This window comes from Corapipo altera, unplaced genomic scaffold (assembly GCF_003945725.1).
Source record: "Corapipo altera isolate COAL_440 unplaced genomic scaffold, ASM394572v1 45, whole genome shotgun sequence".
Taxonomy (NCBI): domain Eukaryota; kingdom Metazoa; phylum Chordata; class Aves; order Passeriformes; family Pipridae; genus Corapipo; species Corapipo altera.
In genome coordinates this window covers 6534819-6552455 of record NW_020884877.1, presented here as the reverse complement: position 1 = coordinate 6552455, position 17637 = coordinate 6534819, and the positions used below count along the sequence as shown (strand labels likewise).

The 17637-nt window shown below is 38.8% G+C and overlaps 1 protein-coding gene across 5 annotated transcripts in view; it reads left to right on the top strand.

Annotated features, from left to right (window-relative positions):
* SATB2 (SATB homeobox 2) overlaps positions 1-17637 on the top strand; it is a 213565-nt gene that overhangs the window by 111787 nt on the left and 84141 nt on the right. Inside the window, exons 1-2 of one of the 5 annotated variants that reach the window (XM_027637232.1) lie at positions 10355-10360; positions 14929-14935. The exons of the other annotated variants lie outside the window; for them this stretch is intronic. The gene's annotated coding sequence lies outside the window, so the exon portion shown is untranslated. Of the gene's footprint in view, positions 1-10354; positions 10361-14928; positions 14936-17637 lie in introns of those variants that run through there. 5 annotated transcript variants of the gene reach the window in all.

Here is a 17637-nt window from a genome sequence, read left to right as displayed (position 1 = left end):
TCTGCCAGTTGTATAAACCAATGAAGAAATGCTGGGGAAATGGAACCACAGGCTCTTTTACGTCACTGCAACCGTTACAGCAGTTTGGGGTAAAGTAAAAAACAAGTTCACTCCGAAAGGCCTGTGTGTACTCGATTAAAAACGCAGACCAGCATCAGCGTGTGATAAATTCAGATGTTTCTTGTCTCCCTTCCCAACCTTTCAGGTAAACTCACAGTCCCAAGAACTACTGGTATTCTTGAAGGAAAATTGAGAAATGATTATTTGTTAGTTTAATTAAAAATAAAAATTTGTTGTCTTTTTTTTTTTTAATTAATCTGACAATGAAGCAGTGCAGTATTTTAAAATGGGAATAAATTAGATTAGAGTAGGTCTTCCTTGTCCAGAGAAGGAAAAAGAGGTGCAGGTAACAGTCTGTTAGCTAACAAGCTAATATTTAAGCATTCAGTAGTATGAGCAGAGAGAAGCCTGGTGCTGGTAGACATGTTAGCGTAGCTCTTTTTTTTTCCCCATTTTTTTTTCCTTTTTTTTTTTTTAATTTTTTAGACATTCTCGTCTGCTGAATTTTTTTTTCCATTCCCTGCTCTAGATAAGGGAAGCAATGTTTTAACCCAGTGGCATAAGGAGCTTGGCTTTTTGTTTCAGCTGCAGGTTGCCTTGCCCCGTCTGCATTCCCCACTGGGGCAAAAAGCTGAGCCCACCCCCAGCTGCTTCTTTCTTTAACCTAACAGAGGTAGGGCACATCCCTCAGATTGGCTTCTGCTTCTTAGGAAGCACAACCTTTAGAATCTGTATTTTGCCTTGAGTTTAGGTTCCCTATGCAGCATTTATAATGGATGTGCTGGTGGGGAGAAAGCAGGGCTCTTTCTGCTGGTCGATCTGCCTGAAATCTGTTTATCTTCAGGGCCCTGTCTGGATCTCGCTGCACGTGTGACGGGGAACTGGTTTGAGCATGTGGAGAGCAAAGGTGCTGGCTGCAGGAACTCTTGCAGGCTCACGGTGTCAGGCAGTAATTCTCAGTCCCCTTTAACTACGTAGACAAGCTAAGCATGAAAACCAGGTTGTTTTTAAACTGAGAACCTAATAAAGTAAGGGTAGAAAATCTAAAGGGGTTAAACAGTGTTCCCTGGCTTTAAAAAACAAAAGAGAGAGGCAAACACACTGACCCCTGTTCTGTGTCTGATCATCTCTTCAGGAAAGATCCTTCTGGCAGTGACAGCAAAGGATCAGTTCAGAGGGTTTTTCAGTGCTGCATGCTAGCATTTTAGAAGGGACCTGGCTTTAATTCTCCTGGTCCTTATTGGAATAAAAATGAAGCTGGCAATCAGCAACTGCATTTGATGTTTGCGTCCTTTCCTACTGGTTGAATTTTACAAGGGCAATCTGCCCTCCTGCATTGTTTGTCATCGGGGGTCTGCAGCAGATTAAATGGCTACATTTAATGAAATGGAATGGAAAAGGATGAGCAAAAGACAATGCTATTAGTGACCTCCTTTTGCCTACTATCCTGCTCACTGGAAACCCACTCAGAGAGTACCAGTGAAGGTTCAAATTCAAGCTGTGTCTGAGAGAAGTGGGTCTGTATGTCCTGCTCCCATCCACTGAGCTACTTGGTTATTCTGGCTGGGTGTCTCTCTCTTCCTCTCTGTACCGGTGGAGGGCTTGTGGAGAATTGCTCATACTCTGTCTTCCTTTCAGCCAGTGAATACCTTTGATTTATCCAGACAACTTAAAATAATATATGTTTATACAGGTGTGATTAAAAAAAGACATTTCATCAGACTGAATGACATGAGGTCGGGGCGTTTTAAGTGTATTTATAGGCAATTTTGCTTTCAACTTTATTCCAACTGAAAAATAATTCTTCTAGAATGAAGTAACTGTCAATTAAACAATAAAGCTAAAGTAGTCTTGAGATGTGGGGGTCTGTATTTTACTCTGTTTTCATTCGCCAGTTTTGTATATGCAGCATCTTTGTCTTCACCTAGCTGTTTCCACATTACCAACAAAGAGTTAAATTTAAACAAGCAGGCTGGGAGGAGGATGTGTGTGCCAGTCAGGATTCTTAGCTAAATTGCTTTCATACTTTGTTTTTACAATATATTTGCTGCTTAGCCACATTTTGGCCTTTTTCCTTTTTCTAACAAAAATCATTATGTGGGATAGCTAGTAGATAGTTCCTACTTTCACAGCGACAACTCCATGCTAAAAATGTCCCTTGGCATAGGGATCGTTAACTGATGGCAATTTGTCTGCCTTTCTGAGTAGGTTTTTCTTCGGCACCAGCTATAGAATCTATGAAATAGTCTGTGGGGGGAAAAAGTGTTTATATTGTGTTGAAACCAAGGATGCACCAAATGCTTGAGGGGAAAAAAAAAAGTATCAAATAATGAGCTATAGATAATACTGCATCTTTTCAAGATCCTGGAAGGAGACGTTCAGGCAGTACTGTGCGGCAGTCAGCATGAGAAAAATGTCATTTTGTGAAATGCTGCCGTAGAATGTGTTTCAAGCATCACTATTTATGTATCCATTTGTATAGATAGCATCAATTACATATTTTTAAATGTTGACATGATGGGTCTAAAAACTACATGCATTATGAACATAAAAGTTTCCTTTGCTGTGGCTTAGCTGTGAAGAACAAGTCTTATTTTTCTCAGTTTGAAAGCTGTATTTGTTTGATTAAAAAAATGGAGAGTGGTATTTTGTTAGTAATAGTTATAAAGATTTATTAGTATTTTATTTTGGAGCTTTTAAATAAAGGATCATACATAATTTTTTGGGGGGGAAGGGATTTGGTTTTTTTAAACTTTTCTGAAATCTCTTTTAACAAAGAGCATAGCAACACCATACATTTGCATTTTCTGATCACTAAAAATCTCCCCTACCATAAATGTGTATGTGAAATTGAGAACCTAATTAAAGGATTAACAGCATGTACAGTAATTTATCCAAAAGGCATGTGTTAATTTGTTAAAACCCTAAAGATCTTTATGCTGTCTTTTTTGATGCTATCAAAATATTTTCCATGGAACTGGTTGAACCTGCTCTCTTTATTATAAATTCTTCTCCACAGTAAAGACAACTTAATTTCATATCTAATTGCATAAGGAATTATAAATTATCTTTTCTAAGAGACCTGTGACACTAAAACACAGAATGAACAAATAAAACTGATTTGTTCTAGTACAAATGAAGATATATGGCAGTATTTTTATTACAGACACCATTTGTTTGGGTTGAGTGTCTGAATATTTTACAATAAGATACAAAGTGCTCTTTGTGGAGCAGTCATTCTAGCAGTGCATCTTAAGGTGTTTTGCAACTAATTGCCATGAAACGAAGAAACCCAGATCAACAAAAACCAACCCCACCCATCAAATAAAACCTTATGCAGAATGAGATAAATCTGTTCCAAGGGAAATATGCTTTATGTGCGTTCATAGAAGCAGCAGGAACTGCCTCTTGGATCAAACATGCAACTTTTCCTTTATTTGTAGAGGAAAGACCTGTTGATTCCAAAAGTGTGCTTTAGCTCAGAAGAAAGGTGACTTGCTGCATGTAAAATGGTAGTTCCTAGCTGGGTAAGAGGTGCTGCAGTACACACTGGAGCACACAGCGAGGGATTTCAGGGCTGGTTTCTGTCGGGGATGATGTACAGTACAGTGTACTGGATGTGGGCATTTCCCTCAGGTAAAGGGAAATGTAGGTCCTGCTGTGGCCCGATTAGTGCCACATAACCCAAGGGGATGCCATGCTGCTGCAGAGTTAGGGGTTCCTTCCCTCTTGGGGACTTCTGGTGGAATCTTGAACAAATCTGCCTTCCTGCCCTGAAAGCACAACCAGTAGGCATTCTCCTTCAGAAACAACTGGGTGTTTGTCACTGCGAAGTGACATAGTTATCTGAGAATTGAATATTGACTTTATGGCAGAATTCAGTAGAAACTGGCAATTATTAAAAATTTGTATTTTTTAACTCCTTAAGGAGCTGTACGCTGGCATTGAAAGTTTAAAATATTTTATAGTAAATTTACCACTTTGTACTGAACGGTGTCAGTGTTGGTGCCAAGGCTGTTTGAATGTTGCTGAACATCTATTTAACCAGATTAGATTAAACCCTAATACATTATGTAGTGCAAGGAACAAATTAATATTCTATTGACCTTTGGAGGGTTGAATTAATAAATTTATCACAAGGATTAATTTGGTATTGTATAATAGAGATGTTCTTTTATTTATTTATCCAGCAGTATTTTTATTATGAAGTTTACTGATACAAAGCTGCTTCTGGTAAGCTGATTGTTATTTCCAGATACTAAAATACCGATGCCAAATTGTTTAAATCTCAATGTATTGTATGCATTTATGAATTTTTCTAGAAGGGGACCAAAAGGTAGTATGGTACTTCACAAAGGCAAATAGGAAAGAAAAGTAATGATTTTTAGCTACAGAGCTTCCATGGTCTGGTTTGAGTGATATGAGACAAAAATTTCAGCATTTATGGTAAAATGTGGATTACCCTTTTAAAAAATAATATGCCTAATAATCCAAAGTAATTTCAATAACAAGGTTAAGGAATACTTTTGTTACTATAAAACCATGAGATTTGTTTTCCCTTAGCTTTCTGTAGCTCTGTATTAAAATTTTTTTTGCGAGAACTTCTTATGCTTCACAATTTTGAGTGTGTGTCTGTACAGGAAAGTAGGGAGAGGGAAAGCAAAAGAGAAGAGAGTCAGCCAAGCATTTCTGTGCCGTTTGCAATAGCAATGTCATGACTTTGTGAGGAACAGCAGTGTGATTTTTGGTGGTCTAGTAAACACCTACACTATCTCATTGAGGTACAGCAAATCCTGTCCTCCTACTTGTTGAACAAAGTTGGGATGTATTTGCACGTACAGCTGTAGTACTGATGTGGCACTGTGATGCCCCATGGTCACAATGTGGATTTTGCAGAAGGAGTGGCTGTTACAGAACAAAATTACCATCAAATATCTTCAAGGATTCTCCTGAATCCTTTTCTTTTTCTTATATGTATGTCCTGTGCATAGGCTCTTGTTTTGCACGTAAATGTAAGGGAGATGGAGAAATCTTAGCTGCAGATGGAAAAAACCCCCAGTGTCTTCATATGTAAAAAATTACAGAATTAGAAGGAGATAAATTTATGTAGCCTTTGCTCCATAATAATATGGCAAGTCCTGACAAAGCCATAAGGCTTTTTTCACAGATTCGGTTGTCTGGAAATTGTGCAATGCTGTTTAAACGGAATGGCTTCTAACAGATCACAATAAATTAAAAAAATAAATTAAAAAAATCATGTTTTCAGCAAGGATTACATGATGGCAGTGCTAACTCCAGTGCAATTAATAGACAGTGTGTACTTTGTTTTCATTTGCTTAGCATTTTGTCAAGATTTTATCTGGCCACGTATCCAGGAACTGGAAATGGATGAAAGCTGCTGTTAATTGAACTGTATTTAGAACTATGTAAACCATTGTATGCGCAGTATGCCAAGATATGTATCTAAATTTGCATTTGCAGTAATGTAGCCATAGTATGTGTGTCCTGTAGTAGGTGGGCAGCCCCTAGTCCAGGTATTTTTAGATACAAAACTTAATCAGTTTATGACAAATTAACTTCTTATATCAGCGTAGCATTTGTCTTTTACAAAACGTGCAGTTATTTTCCCAGAGCAGTTGCAAGGTGCAGTTTGTAGCTAAACAGGAAGAAAGATGGAATATGTTCTAATTTTGTTGTGGATCACTGGCCCATTGAGTCAGATCTTGTGTTGTAGCAATTTCTTTATAAAGGAAGGCTGGTCCTGGTTTCCCCTATCTCATACACCTACTGAATGTCTTTTTAGATCCAGCTAGTTGTGTGATGTTGTATTTAGGAGAAAGAAGATGCTGTCTGATGCAAGGAGTAATCAGTTCAAGTCTGGAAGCAAAAAAAATCCCTTATTTCCGTGCTTGCCGGATTAAGTCTTTTATATAACATGCTTTATAGAAAAAGGGCTATGTTTGTACAGAAGGAGGTGCCAGAACACTAATAGAAGTATAGTAGCTCATCTGATGGGTGGGACAGATTTCTGTGTGCTGTTTGGGAAAAAAATTAACCCTGTGTGGGAGTGTAGTATCTAACATTAATTCTTGACATTTTGTTTCCCATACTTCTGGGGCTCTTGATGAGGGGAGCTTCATCTTCTCTGTAAAAATTTAATTCGTAGAGATAAAAAAAATTCTTAGAGGATTCCATCACGAGCTTGTTAGCATGATCCTGTCTTTGGCATGAGAACATGGAATAGAACAGAATCCAAGCATTTTAATTTGCTGGGAACAAAAAGAAGCTGGTTGGTAACTTTGGGATGCAGTGCTGCTCTCTGAGGCACACTGCTTTGCGGGCGCACAGTCACGCGACATTGTGACCGTACGTGGGTCTGTGTTGGTTTCAAACACGCCCGGGGCCTCCCCTGGCCCTTTTGTTATTTCTCAGCCTTTGGCACTGAGTGCCGGTGGGGGATGTGTGGAGGTGGGGAAATGAGGGTAGGTATTAGAATTCAGTAGCAGATTTAAATTAAGCACAAACCTCAGTACGTTACAAACTCGTAAGTCTATATGTACGCTATGGCATGTGGCTGGACCGTAGTCACACTCAGCAAATCACTGAATATTATAGGACAGTTCACACGTTTTCTAATCCTTCCCAGAAAAAAAGAGGATTTCAGTACTGAATAATATCTTGTTAGTCTATTCCTACTGTTGGCAGCACAGCAATTTGAACTTTCAAAAATAGGAGGTTAGGTATTTCCCTGAAACTACATGTACTACTTAGCATCTTACTGATGTTCTGGCAGAACAATGTAGGGATTGAGAGAGACTGGGGCTGGAAGTGACTTAAGGGAGCTAACGGAGCTTAGCAAAGGTTATGAAAAGCAGTGCTTTCCATCAGATGTCCTATAAAGAAAGAGATGGGAAAGGACCCAAAGTGAGAACTCCTCACCATGAACACGATTTTTTTCAAACAGGACAAGTCAAGGCTGACAGTTTTCATTTGTACTTTGCATCCGCGGTAAGGAAGAGTTATGAACAGAAATGAAAAAGCTGGTAATAGTAGAGAAATGTCCTGAATCTTAAAACTTTAACATGGTGCGTTTCTCAGAGTCAAGTATTCCTTGCAATGGTGGAAACTGAAATGCAATGTTCTGGTACTGCTGTAGTAAGGCCAAAAATGAAACCAGAAAGGTTTGTCTTGGTGTGAAGGCTAAATGAAATAGAAAAATTAAACAGGCATACAGTGCTGTGATGTAGGGTCCAAAATCAGCTCACGCAATGCTGTTAGTGTTCATAATTGCATGTGCTGTACTTTCAATAAGGAATTCTTTGCAAGAAAATTAAGTCATGTTTTCAGTTACAGCACTGTAAATAAAGTCAAATGCTTCTGAAGTCAGTGGAGTTTTTGATTTCCACTGATGCAATTGAGGGCAGAGTTTGAAATGTGATTTTTTTTTCCGGATGTATCTCAAGCTATATTTCAAATTTGTATGAAGTAGTAGTATGTTGGGAGGAAGTTTAGGACCATAGGTAACACAGGTTCAGGTAAATTTATATATGTCTGTGGTTCCTGATCCTATACTTGAATCTTTGCAAAGAGCTTGTTTGGGGTGTTTCATCCATATAATTTTTCAGTTATGTCCTGATACAGAAGGCCAAACTCAATGCAGGTATTCTAGAGTGAGTTATTTAGCTACAGGAGGGATAGCCCAAAGCCATTTCACTATAGAATATTTTTCCTTATATGAAAGCATCCATTTGCAGGATATTTTTTGTTTAATGATCTTCAGAGTAATTTCATTGTTATTTATAATATATCGTAGAAGCTTGGGTTTAGGTTCTTGCTTGCTTATGCAAATACCTGAGACACAGTGACTTAGACTGGGACAACAAAAGAGGAATTACCTGTAGGAATCCTCCTGCCTCTGCAGAATCATGGAGAAAGACAACCTATGTCCTCAGAGGACAGAAGTATGGGAGCTCTAAGACTGAAAGTAGGGAGGCACATTTGTTTTAATATATAAAAGATATCACCTGTTTTCAAGTAATTTTCTTAAGGCTGGAGGAAGGAGAAAGCTGTAGAGAGTAGGAAGACGTGAAGCCTGGGGTTAAGAGCCTTACAGTAGGCTATGGTGTTGCTTTAGTTGTGTGTGTGTTTAATTGAAGGTAGAGATGGCAAATATCCACCTTTTTGGCAAGGGCTGAGAAGCTGGTGTTTAACTTGACTAATATGTGTGTGTATGTAGGAAGGTTTTAAAAGAAGGGGAAAATATTTGTTAATTTAGACTATTTGTGGTCGAAATATCATAAACACTTGGGTGTAATAAGAGAAATACAGTAACTTTTTGTTTCCAGAGGACTTTTTAGAAATATTAATTCAAGTTAAGATTCATATATTTTGCAGAGAAGTTGTGAGGTTTTCACATAGGGTGAAAAGCACGGTAACCTGTCTAACTGCATCCATTAATCAAGATGGTGCCTTCTTTCCTGTGGAACTTAAAGGCAAAGAGTTTTAATTTTAAAGCATAAAGTGGTTAGTACTTGTCTGTAAACTTCTAAATAGTGTACGAATGCAAAAGATTTTTATTTGATTAACTCTTTTTTCTTCATTTTTTAACAAGGTGCTTATGTAGGAACATTCATCAGAAGCTTTAGATATTGTAGGAGATTTATGATGTCATATGATGTCATTACAGCAATATGCTGCATTGTAAAACTTCAGAGCAACCACTGCTGTACCACAAGGGTGAATAACGGAGCATTCATTCACTCCTACCAAATCCCAACATCAAATGTTCCACAGGCACTCTTAAAACAGAAATTGTGCCTGTAGGAACATGGAGTGAGAAGTGACGTTTGTGAGGGTGTAATTGGAGTACCTCAAAAGGAGTGGTAGATATTGCAATTCCCAGAAGCCGTTGTGTTAAAACTGCACAAAAGCTAGAGATTCTCTGAGGTAAAGGCTCTTCAGATGGAAGTGGCTGAAAAAAAATCTTGGCTAGCTCATGGGGAGCTTGTGAGAACAAGTACTAGAGGCCAAGTGCTGCTCTGTTACACCATCCGACGTTTGGCCTAACGCCAAAGACGAGCGCTTTCCCCACTGCGACTGGACTGGAGGGAGTACAACTCGGAGGGATATGAGCGACCAGTGACTCGACTCTAAACCACACATAAAATAAGTTTAGCAGTCTTGGACTGTTAAACAATGATTCATTTTATAATACGACCGCAAAATGTAGCTGCGTTGGTAATGATTGCTTCAAACAGCTCAAGGAACTGAATGAGCAAGGAGGAGTCAGGATTACCCTTAGCCCTACTAAGTGTCCCTGTTAGGCCGGAGGTCAAGGCTCCCCGGTATAGCTTTTGCCCTGGGCTGCACAGGCAGGCAAGGGAGAGCTCTGCCTGCAATAGACAGACAAAGGTCTCATTCTTTAGTGGTAAATGTGCTTTAACAGCCACCGCTGTAGACTAACACTTAAAACAAAATGAAAGGAAATATTAAGCCTGCTGCATGTTACTCGTTCAGGATGTTAACAGCTGTATGGCAAATACATCTATAGTAGAGGAGGGAGAGGAAGATACAAGCAACTTTCACAGCCATCCTTTCATATCTGTAATTACATCCAGACTTAGCAGCAGTGTCATTTCATTTTGCAGAGGAGTGTGGCAGCCCTTGAAGTGAGATTTGTTGGTGTTCAATCCCACACGGTAGAAAAGGTCCATTGTACTCTGACCTGCTTTAAAACAAACCGTACTAAACCATGCATGCATGCTCAAAGAGTCCCCCGTTTTTATAGACAACTGCCATTTGTTGCAGGGGTTGCTATGGCAAACCAGAGCAGAAAATCCTGTCTTGATGTTAAAGCAAAATACTTAAAAAGTGTAAGGAGACAGATTTTGAGAATATAAATTAATTAAATGGCAGTAATTGCATTATTGCACTATCTTGCCAGGGAAATAGCTATTCCTGTGAGAGTCTATTACTGTGTTAGGTCTTGAAGCAGAGTGTAATTTTTTGAACGTGCTTTAGGTTTTCAAAATCTGTTTTTGTGCTTTTCTTTAATTCTGACTAGTGATAAATAGCAACCTAGCCTTGCAAAGGTGGTCATCATCCAGTGTGGTTGAGTTTTTAATGCTGTAATAAGACTGAATAAGCATTTGCAGTTTAAGCTTTAAATTGACAGAAATAAATAATTATAACCTCACGAATCTGGCCCATGTAACTGCTGGATAGCTTGCTGGGTTGAGATCAGTGTCTTTGGATTTGGGCAGGAAATGTGACACTTCTTCCAGATAAGAGTTCTACAGCTGTCTAATGGACCTTTTGCTTCTTGACTGCTAGAGGTGCAAAGTGTCAGGCAGGTAGGAGACTTTTATGGTACATTTCTTCATTTGAGACAAAAAAGAAAAAGCCAAGGCTGTTCTATGTTGCTTGTCTTACTCAACTCCCCAAACTACTTAACAGTCCGACCTTACTGTAGTTGTGTCTTTCTTCAAATCTCCAGTGAAAGAATGAAAAGTAAGCTTCAGAAACAGAACTGATAAACTGGATGCTGCCTAGCACCTTTTTAGTGCAATTAGAAAAGCTGCTTGGACTTTTTTTTTCTTTAAATACTGAAAATAAACAGTTCTATCTCTTTACATCTATGATAGTTATTCATTAAAGTATTTTCTGACATTTTCAAGTGGGACTGTGTTATTTGATAATATTTGAGGAGAAATGAAGACTAAAATGCTCACTCCTCACATCTGTAAGAGGAAATTCAGAGTTAAAAGGAGAAACAGAACAAACCCCTCCATAGGAAGAGAAATGAAAATCTTTTTTGTAAGTATGTTACCTTGGACCATGACGAGCCTTAGTTAAGGGGACCTTGTGTGTGAAGTCCTTTCTTTAGGTGCTCTTCAAGCATCTCTGGTCTTTGCTCAGTTGATCTCAGTTGATCAGTCAGCCTTTGGTTGGCTGAATGTGGGCACAGGTCAGTGAGTCTGCTCTGATTATGCCCATATTCCTGGTCTTATGAATTGACCATCTGCTGTTTGCTTTCGTGGGCACTTAAGAATCAGGCAGGAAGAACATGGCAGTGGGCTGGGATTAGTACCTACATCAAAGTTCAGGAACCCTTGAATCTTCTCAGTTTTGCCACTGCCTCTTTGTCTTCAAAAAGCCATCTTTAGCTGTGCTACTAGTACAGCTTGCTGCAGTTGGTCATGCTGGTTAACAAAGGTAAATACATGTTTCTGTCAAACTTGCAGAGTTCATTTTAGTACACTGAGAGCGTCGTTTTGTACGTCCCCTTTGGGTTCCTGAGTAGGCATGTAGACTGTTCAATTCATCCAAGGAATGGAATGTAACAAAGCTTCTGTGTTGCGGATTGAATTTTATATGTTTGGAAGAGGGACCAGCAGCTTCCCAAATGGGAATTTAAAAAAGGAGAAATGTAAAAATGTTTATAAATAGGTCACGTCAACATCCTCATCTGGAACTGACCAAGTCTAATGCAAGATGCTTTTCATGCCATGTTTACCAGCTACCTCTTAGGCTAAGGCATTTGTAGTGATTCAAGAGTTCAACTCTGTATTAGAAAAAGAAAGGCATTTGTGCAATATCATTAAAAGCTGATCCAATTTTTTTTTTTAGTTTATTTAATACTATTTACTTGAATCCACCGTTTTGCCTAGTATTTTGTATGGCATTATTCTTTCTTGTTGCATTTATCATTATTCAGTTGAGAGGTTTTTCACTGCTTTACCCGCCTTAAAATGATCTCATGTTCAAGGCTAAAATTAAGTTTTGAAAACCGAGTTATTCTGATTGTCACTAGGGCAGAGATTAGGTATAAATGACTGAGTGCTTTGAAAAGGAGTTTTGTATCCACTTATCAGCTTTTCTTAATAAAAATGAAGAATTAAATAATTTTAAAAATACAAAAAAGAGTAATTGAAAACTACTTTACCATACATCTTGCAGTCATTTCTTATGGGTAAACATGTATAAAACATTGTAGCTACACCCACAACATTCTTTTTTATTAGATGAATATGCTTTTTTATACTAACTCTGTATGGTAAGTGAATAGTATCTATGTTAAATTCTACGTTTTTCCTCTATGGTTACAACCAAAATTAAACAGATTCCCTGTGTGAAAGTATATCCCAAACTACTTTCCCCCAAGGTATTTTTAAACTTTTCGCCTAAATGATGTACATTATTTTAATTACAGCACATAATAATTATCTGGAAGGTATTGGTTATTATGTCAGTCTGAGGTGCCACTTAAGTCCTTTTCTTCTCATGATTAACAAAATAATAATTGTTTCAAAAGCAGGCAGGGATATGAACCCCAATCAAATCCTAGCAGGCATGTCATTATCTTAGCAGGGGAAAGCAAAGGAGCAGGTTCCCACCCGGGTGAAAGCATCGGGAAGAAACGGGTGGCTGTATTTGTTTTGGCAGGCTGAAGCTGTTGTGAGCCCGGATTCCCAGCCAAAACCAAGTGAGCTTTGAGTTGACTTGAGCCATTTCTCAAATGTTTTTGTGAACTCTCGCTTTTTTCTTTAATTCCCCATGTTGTTTTGATTATATTTCTCAGTGCTGGGAACATCACAGCAGATCTTCCATGTTTTGGGATTATTTGTGAAAAGATTTCTCATCAGCTAATAGTGATTGTGTAACAAAAAATCTTCATTGGTTGGTTAAAATCTGAGCTCAGATGTGTGATCACATAAGGGAAAATTCCGTGGAGACTTGGAGTGGAACGAAACCCCCTCCTTAATACTTTTGTCTAACATATGTCACTGTATTAAAAATAATTACTTTGGTTCCTTAGAGGGGTAGAAGAAGGGTTTTTTTAAAACCTGGAATTCTATATTGAGTAGGCAAATAAACTCCTGAGATTGCTTTCATTGGAAAAGGACATTTTAAATGGTACCTTTTTACTTGAATGTTGGCCAGTTTAATTTAGATTATTGCTTCTGACAATTAACCTCGTGTTGGGCTGCACTTGTCTCATTAGCAATGTGGCGAGTGATGAACTTGGATTCATGAGGGCTCAGCTCTCACCTAGGAAACTCTCTTGCCAGGGCTGCGCCGCTGCCTATTAACAAATTATTAACAATTTATTAACAAATCCACATAAAAGCCATCTGTGGAGGGCTGGGACTGTGGGATTAAGCAAATATATTAGTAGTTTTATCAAATTCTTTGAATAGTTTTGCCGAAAGAGAAAGTTAAGCAGCAGAGGAGGCATGGGCGTAAGTTTTAAAAATATGTTGTACCTGGTTTTGATGTTTTCCCTTTTAAACTTGTACTAGTTTGAGACGAAGCTTCTCCCTCAAAATACATCTGCTTTAAAAAGAAGTTTTTAAATAAAAAGAGAATAGAGTGATAGGGAGTAAGGATATGGCTAAATAATTAAAGAATAAAATTCTTAAATTCTGTTTGAATGTAATGCTTCATCTGCCAGGAAATGATCAGTTGATTTGTTTTTCATTTGAGCAAAACCAGTTACGCAAGTTGTGGTTTTATGAACTGATTCTCTCTCTTTTTCTCCCCTGATTTTTATTCCACCAAAGCAAAATATTTGTTACTTCCACAGTCTGCTGAACTGTGTTACACAGGGAATATTCTGAAATAATGTCATCTTTTGGCAGTTATTTAGTGAAGAAAAGGACGGAAGATAATTTTCTGCAATAGAAATAATGACTTTACCAACTTTGTGTAACTTGAAGTTTTCTCATATAAATATCATCAGAGAATGATGACTAGTGTTAATACCCCAAGATGAAATACAAAGAATTTTCTGTCAATTACTAGGAGAAAGTAGCTGAACAAAATTGGCTGATTTTTTTTTCAATTTTTTTTTTTTTACTTCTTCTGGTTTTTATTTCTGAGTTATAACAACATGCTGTGTACCTGTGTCTAAATTTACACACATACCTATCAAATGTGTAGTGTCCAGAGTTAGCACAGATACACATATCTTTATATGCAGGAAGGAGGAAAAGTGTTAGTCCCTTAAGTAGGTTTTTTATTTTTTCCTTATAATTTAAATTGACTTTGCCTTTATTGTACCAGTTCCTTACAAATACATTTTACTTTTACCATGAAAATCAGTAAGGTAAACAGGATTTAAGCTGACTGCTCTGCCCTCTCCCTTTATGTGTCTATGCACACAATATTTGCAGCCATTTAAAAGGTGTCACACATGTTGTTTAGAAGCAGTTATTTCATTGAATATTTAATAATGCATACATGAAAACCGATCCAGAAGAGAGTATATGAAAAAAGATTTGTTCTGGGAGTACAGTGGGTCATTTTAGTGGAGAAACAAAACCTTTTTCTCTCCTTGGCTGTGGTGAGAGATGGGTCTGTGCAGCCGGCCGGCGCGATGTGCAGCCCATATGTGCACAGTGAGGAAGACTGATGCTGAGGTGTGAACGTGACTGGCAGTGATTGCCACGCCCACCTAACATGTCCCTTTCTTATCTACAGTGGTAGCTTTGGCCTGCCCTGGGACTCTGCACCTTTGTGTTTTCTGGGCTGAGCGAGTGTGCCCAGTAGTGGGTACCCTTGGGCATGGCTCTTGTGGAGCAGGCATCCCTCGCTCATCGCAGCAGACTAGATTCACGACACCTCTAGTTCTCCCTTCTTATGGTTTATAAATGGGAAGAAGATGGGAAGAAAAGTCATGACTCAAGCTAAATAGAGTGTAACTCGTTGCCTTAGGGGTAGGAGGAGGAAGGGATATTAGAGGTTTGTGGTCTGGAGATTTATTCCTGTAGAGCTGAAAGGTGCTGGCCGTCATTCAGAGATGGGAGCACTGAGGCGTGAGCGGGAGGAGGAAGGTGACAGTGATGTGGCCCTGGGTGGGTGGGTGAGCAGGCACCGACCAGCAGAGCTACTTGCCATGAGAGATACTCAGCCAGGGTTGAAAGCATTTTACTGACTGTGATGAATCTGAGCTCTCTTTAAGCAGGAAATAAAACCTATTCATTGATTTGCAAGCTAAAAATCAAAACTATTTTCTTTGTACACAAGGAGGACCTAAAGGGCTGGCAACAAGGTTAAGACCATTTTCTGGCTGGGGGCAGTTGTTGTTGGAGGACTCTGCTGTCTCACTCAGGCTGAGGGAGAGTCTGCATCGTTCTTACCCATCAACCTGTCAAGTCTTCCTGTCTCTTGTGAGATACGGTACTGCCAATTCCCTTTCCCCTACTGGCAGAAAACTCCTCAGCCATGATAATGGCATAATTCTGTAATTCTGCCAAGATGGCTGTAACGTTTTGGTTGTGATATTTAGTTACATTTGCGAATATTTTCCTTCAAGGTAAAAATTACTCTGAAGATGCTTCAGGTATGACATTCCTTTTATTTATATAGGGCGCATGCAGGCACACAACACTGCTAATGGAATATGAAGCCTTCTGTGCACTACATACCAGGATAAAAGCTGGCTTAAGGCCTTAATGTCTTGAAATTGATACCTCCATTTAATTTGTAAAGAGCTTGTTAGCTTAGGCTAAAGACAGAGTATTTTTATTTCAAACTGTTATCTTAGTTTCTCTAAATTAACAGTGTTCTTTAGACATCTCCAGATGAGAGGCCTCCAAATCTTCAGTTCTCTTCTTTGAATATGCAATGAAAAACATTTCACCTCAGAGTAGGTAAAGGAGGTAACAGAGAGGCCACTATTTTGAGCCTCCAGCAATAAAATTATTCCTGATTGTGAAGATTAGGTAGAACTTAATTTTAAGCATGTCTTGATTGAACAACTTCTCAAATTTTATGAGAACAACATGTTTAGTCTAGAATAGTGTATCTAGAGGAAGCCATTTCTCACAAAAACTTTTGGATTGATCTATAACTTATCCATTTTATTTAATATTTATTTTTATTCTCCTAGACTACCATTTTAATGTTGTGGCTTTGCCCTTTTTCATCTACACTATAGTGAGGACAGGTCACACTGACTGGGACCTTTGTTGCGTGAGCTCTTCAAATGAGTTCTGCAGTAAACTGTAAACCAGGGCCATCACCTGGGGAAGATAAGAGCTGTCTTAGTGCTGATAGGCTCCCCTGACTGGATTTTCATCTATCATACACTCAGATGTCAAATGAAGAGAGGAGGGTGTTGTGGGGTTTTTTTGCTGATCAGAAAAAGAAGAAATTTCAAATGGTTTAAAGTCTGAATTATTTTATTACTTTAGGCATCTCAGACTTTTAGGATAATACTTTAAAGTTTCTACTTACTCAGAAAGCCTTTATATTTCTTTGCAGTTTATACCTGTCTTAAGACCTGCAGTACGAAACGACCAATAATACTCCATGTTTCCAAATAAACAATAGACTTTGGGGGAGTAAAATAGACTTTCATTAAGATGCAGATACCCACAGTGCAACCCACGTCCCACCACCTGAGAGAGTGCCAAGAGCAGAGAATAGTTATTGGCTGCGGGAACTGACTGTGTCGGCAGAAACCAGATTGAGGCTTTTCCTCCAGGGTGACCTTTGAAATCAATCAGATTGTGAAAACTATAAACTTCCCAAAGCTGCCTTGCTGTGTTGTGCTAGTAATGTTCTCTCAGTGTTGAGGTCTGCTCTGGTTCACTGTGCAAGTAAGGATAAGAAAATACATTTGGATTTATTGGGTGGTCATTTGGCCTATTCTTTCAGGAATACACGTGCATGCAGGGTCTTTGTCTTCCTAACGTAACACTTTGTGAAGTAGTTATTTATATCTTATTTTCTCCTTTATCACAGTATCATTAGTTGAAATCCCCAGTCAGGTATTATATATTTGTGATACTGAAGAGAATGCTGGCAGCAGTATAGGTTGTACCTTACGGTGAAATGGCATCTCTGGTAGATTCCAGAGATTTTCTGATATTGGTGCCGTGTTCTGAGTAAGGTATCATCCCAGTGTATCTTTATTTAATTATATTTCCCGGAACTGTGAATTGGCCTCTGGCTTCCTTTTCTGCTTACACACATGTAGAAACCGTGCACTAGTGGACCCAAGACACCCGGGGCTTGAGAGATGATTAGAAATGACAGTCTGTCCTCCCTTTTTTTCTTGAAATACAGCATTTTTGATCTCTTTGATTTGAACATGAAGTAGAGTTTAGGGAAGAGAAAGAAGTGGTGAGAACACTGAGCGATAACCTATCTCTTAAGATATCTGCAGTGCCACAACCAAAAAAAAGAAAGGAGGCCTGAGAGTGCTGGTATGCTGTCTTCCAGCTTGGTGGGTGGTGAAGCAGTGTGAGCTGCCTTCTGGAGGATGAATCTCAGGAGGTCCTAGAGCTCTCCCCCTTCTCACAAGGGTGTTTGCAGTGCCACCAGTGCTTAAGGCTATTGAGTGTCTTGTAGTCTCTGAGGCTGTCCCTTAAACTCTCTTGCTGGTTTTGGCTGGGATAGATTTCTTTTCCTTTGTAGCAGCTCCACAATTTCTATATGCTGTGATTACATGAGAATCTTTCAGCTGCTACTAAAGAAGCGGTAAACTGGAAAGGCTTCAAAGCATTATGTGAGTGTGCTGCAAACCTCCAGATCCAAAACACGAATAACTCTTTCCAGTCTTTGCCATGT